At 36.5% G+C, this 5151-nt stretch overlaps 1 non-coding gene across 1 annotated transcript; it reads left to right on the top strand.

Moving 5' to 3' along the window:
- The first annotated feature begins 21 nt into the window (after positions 1–21).
- Positions 22–93, top strand: Trnah-gug (transfer RNA histidin (anticodon GUG)). Its single transcript has one exon. It is a non-coding gene; the product is annotated as a tRNA-His (tRNA).
- The last annotated feature ends 5058 nt before the right edge of the window (positions 94–5151 follow it).

Genomic DNA, 5151 nt, shown 5'->3' on the forward strand with positions numbered 1-5151 from the left:
GGGCATCCGGACTAGTAGCTCGCCGTGATCGTATAGTGGTTAGTACATTGCGTTGTGGCCGCAATAACCCAGGTTCGAATCCTGGTCACGGCATTGATAAAACAATGTCACGGCAATAGTCTTTCTTTTGTGTTTTTCTTCTTTTTTTTTTTAAAGCTAATTCTATATTTTTTTATCAATATTTTAGCATGCTTAGTGTATTTGTTAATATTACACATTTTTTGAAATATTTATTTTAGACCCATACTACAGAAAAAAGATTACAATACCAATTATTCATGAGAAAAAAGTACAAACTAATATTTTATCATTAGAAACGAAGTAATTGCTCAATTAATAATTAGCCTATTAAGTATTTTAACCTCTTAGACTTGGACCAAAAAACAGTTAGTGTGAATCGATTAAAACATTAACCCACACGAGTTTGCAATCATCTCGTTGAATTAACATTTTCTTTTTTTTTACATTTTGTCAATTAACAAGACCTCGATTAAAGTAATGTGATTTAGCATGCACTATAGCTCTGTTAGTGAATCACGTATGTAAGATACAAAAACGAAAGGAAGCCAATCATTTTACAAGTAGGCCTAAATTATTTTACATTAGACTGTATTTGTCATCATGTTGACATCGGCGGACAACCGTTGCATGAAAACTGTTTCTTTCATCTTATTCACGATCACGTTTAAATTAAACATCATTAACGGAGAAGAATCCAATGGTATGTTATTATCTTATCTTTTAGTTGACCCCCAGAGCTAGGTTTAGGTCCAGGAACAGTGGCGTAACGTAGAGACCACAGGCCCCTGGTTTAGGAACCCTGAGTGGCCCTCCAACGCTGGAGTCCTCGATCGTTTTTATTTTTGTTTTCGAAATATTGTAATGCCTGTTTTTTTCGTCTGGGCACTGCTCAGGAGCCCACATGAGCTCCTGGGGCCATTGGGTTTAGCCGTTACGCCACTGTCTAGGAAAATGTAATAATAATGGCGTAGGCCTACATATTAAATAATTTAGTTCCATCCACCATTTATTATTATTATACATTTTTCGGTCTAGTATTCGAATCAGTGATTCTTCTTGCCTTTTTGAAAATCTGGTCAAAATATTCGTTTTTACAGAATGTTTAAATGTTCAGTACCAATCATCAACGTACCGTGTCAATCTTATAACCAACACGTCAACAGAAAATTGGATGGATGTCAAAGACATCTGCGAAACAACTGGTGGTTACCTTGCCTGTCTCACCACCACTGATGAGCTGCAGTTCGTGGTGAGCACACTTCTTGATTTTTGCCCAAGAGGTAAATACGGGATTGGATTTTGGCGCCAAGCGGGCCTGGATCGTGCACTAGACACAAACTGGAAGTGTGACGGGAGTGGTACTACTTTTGACAACCTGTTGGCACCATGGGCACGCAATAACCCAAGGAGCGACAACGAAGTAGATGCTGGAACAAGAATAAGAGCGGATGTGTTTGAAATAAAAGATATTAATGCAGATGAGCCGTTTTTAGGTCTTAACGAGGGATACATTTGTGAATATGGTAAGGATTGTATTTTAGTACTTTATTTTCTAAAAAAAACACTACAGAAAGAATGACTGAAAAATGGGTACAATATTGGTGGTATTGACGCCAACATGATTTTTTAAAATTACTGGATCAATGGTCGTCGGATGGGGGTTGTTTTTTTTTTCTAATTTAGACTAAATTTTTAGTAAAGTACTTTTGGGATATTATCATGATATTTTGAATGTATTTTAAATTGAAATGTGTATTTAATGTATTTAATTAATTTTCCGTATAGAAGAAGTAGATGAAGCAGTAGACCTCCCGGTATATTTTCAATCCAAGCAACAGTCGTCATCTGGTGATGTCGTGACAATGTCTCCCACCAGATGTGCGATGCAGTGCTTAAGGAGTTCAGATTGTCAGGGATTTCGACTGGATGCTACTGGATGTCAACTTATATATGAAACCAACAATTATTACACAAATAACTACTATAACAAGATAACGTATAGCGAGAATTAAAACGTTAATGTTAACGTTAGGCCTTTTGCTTACAGTAGGCTTAGTATATTGTATAGCTATTCATCGAAGTTGTAGCAAGGCAATATTACCTCATTTTTGTCGTGACATTTTCCATCTCCTTTTTTACCTCATTTCGTCGTGGTATTTCTCTCCATCCTTCCTCATGTTGTCGTGGTATGTTACCTCTCACCTTTGCTACCTCATCTCTTCTGGCTTTCTAACTCATTTCGTCGTGGCATTCACCTCTCCCTTTCTACTACCTCATTTCGTCGTGGTATTTCTCTCATCCTTCGTCATGTTGTCGTGGTATATCACCTCTCACCTTTGCTACGTCATTTTGTCGTTACATCTCTTTCTACCTCATTTCGTCGTGGTTCACCTCTCCCTTTCTACCACCTCATTTCGTCGTGGAATTCACCCCTCCCCTTTCTACCTTATTGTGGCATTCCCCCCACCTCATATTCGTCGTGACATTTCTCCTCTAATTCCTACCTCATTTGTCCGAGTATTATGATACAAAATGGTTGATTCCAATTAATCGCTGCTTATAATTAAGTGTATCAATTTAACATCTAGACCTGGTCCAAAACACAGTTGATTTAAATTAGTTAAATCGATTAAAGTATTATAGCCACACGAGTTTGTAATCATCTTGTTGCTTAAAACCTTTTGTACATTTGGTCAATTAACAAGACCTCGTTTGAGTAGATAATGCGAATCACCATGCACTATTCGCTATTAGTATAAGATACAAACGACTATAACTAAATTGTAAGAATTGATGTGTTTAAATAAAATCATTTTACATTAAACATGTGTGTTGTCATGTTGACATTCGAGATTCGTTCCATGAAAATGTTTTCTTTTATTTTCTTCATCGTGTTCAAAATAAACGCCATTAACGGAGCATCTAACGGTATGATATTTTCTTTTTTTCTTTCTTTTCTTGTTTTGCTTTTTATTGCAATCACACCATTAGGCCTCATATCTTTATTACATTTTATAAAACATCACCACCATGTCTATCGTATCGTCTTTGCTATACACTGTGGCGTAACGGGTATGAGCTCACTGGCTAAACCCAGGAGCTTATGGGGGCCCCTGAGCAGTGCCCAGAGGGAAAAACAGCCATTAAATATAATATATAAAATAGGCTAAAAACGGCCAAAAAGTGCCACTTAGGGTTCCTACATCAGGGGCCTCAGGTCTCTACGTTACGCCACATGGCTATACATAATTATTCTTTAGGCAAATTTCCAGGCTTCATTGACCGTGCCCTGATGATAGAACTAGTCCAGGAAAACATGTTAATAATACTTATTGTGTAGGCTTATGTTTAATTCTAGTATAACCAATTATGGTTCATCATTTCTTTAATCTGTTTCCAGAATGTTTAAATGTACAGTACCAATCATCAAAGTACCGTGTAAATCTTTTAACCAACACGTCAACAGAAAATTGGATGAATCTCAAAGACATCTGCGAAACATCTGGTGGTTACCTTGCTTGTCTCACCTCCTCGGATGAGTTGCAGTTCGTTCTGACCAAACTTCTTGATGTTTGCCCAAGAGGTAAATACGGGATTGGATTTTGGCGCCAAGCGGGCCTGGATCGTGCACTAGACACAAACTGGAAGTGTGACGGGAGTGGTACTACGTTGGACCCTCAGTTGACACCATGGATACTTAGTAATCCAAGGAGCGATAATGGCGTAGATGCTGGAACAAGGATAAAAGCGAATTCGATTGAAATAAAAGATATCGATGCCGATGAAGTGTTTGCAGTTGACCTTAATGAGGGATACATCTGTGAATATGGTAGGCTGCCTTTTACTTTCCTTACCCAATTTCCGAGAGAATAATGACCGGCTTAACTTGAATCATTGAACTAGGAGGAAGAGTACTCGAGGGTGTTTAGTGGAGGATAAAGCTCTGTCTCACTATCAAACTTTATGTGACAAAAAAGTGTGATGTGCCCAAATACGGTGATATGATCAAATATGGTAGTGATACTTGATATCATCATGTCCATATTATGGGCAAATAACATTTTTGTCACATAAAGTTTGATAGTGTGGACATAGCTTAAGAAGAGGATAAGGTAGAACAGGTTCTCACTTTTCCAGATTTGGCAAATTTACTAATAATGTCCTACATAAATTTTGTTTTATCCTAATTCAATTAATTCAGTCTTTGACTGCGATTTGTTGATTTATAAGGAATAGAGAATAATATAGGATGTATAATTGAAATTAGAGTGAGTTTTCAGTAGGCCTAAGACTTTATCATAACTTATGTATTGGTTTTCCGTAGACCTGCCGGTGTACTTTCAATCCAAGCAACAGTCGTCATCTGGTGATGTCGTGACAATGTCTCCCACCAGATGTGCGATGCAGTGCTTAAGGAGGTCAGATTGTCAGGGATTTCAACTAGATGCTACTGGATGTCAACTTGTATATGAAACCAACAATTATGACACGAATAACTACTATAACAAGATAACGTATAGCGAGAATTAAAACGTTAATGAATCGCTTAATGTAAAAGAAAGGTGATGTGTACCTCGTTTGTCGAGGAATATCCCCTCTCTCGGCGTTTTCCCGAAAATATCACTCTATTGTCTGCTGCTCTCGAAATAACAAAGCCATGTTAAATAATAATAAATATAAATTTTATAATAGTTATGACAATAAAATAAATACTGTTTTTTATATTGTACTACATTGTAGTGCCAACATTATGTTTACAGAATGTAGAATTCCTTCTTTTTATGAATATTTAGGAAATTCAATATATGGCCTGATGTGTAGACTTAATTATTATTAATTATTACGATTATAGTCCATGGATAGACAACGTCTTGTATGTCAAAGATGACGTTTTCCAGAGGTGGAATGTCATTTTTTTGGTTAATTTATACGCACGTCGATCTTCTTGTTTTTTTGTCATTAAATTGTATTGTAAAATGTTACTTTAGACCAGAGATTCCGAAATAAAATATTGAATGAATGTACGTATGAATGAATTAATAAATGTTAAAAATGACAACGCCCTCTACTTGATTTTTTAGCAATTTGATTGGAATGCGATAACCAATCAATTCAATGTTTTGATTTTGT

Source organism: Antedon bifida, chromosome 3, assembly GCF_963402885.1.
Source record: "Antedon bifida chromosome 3, ecAntBifi1.1, whole genome shotgun sequence".
NCBI lineage: Eukaryota > Metazoa > Echinodermata > Crinoidea > Comatulida > Antedonidae > Antedon > Antedon bifida.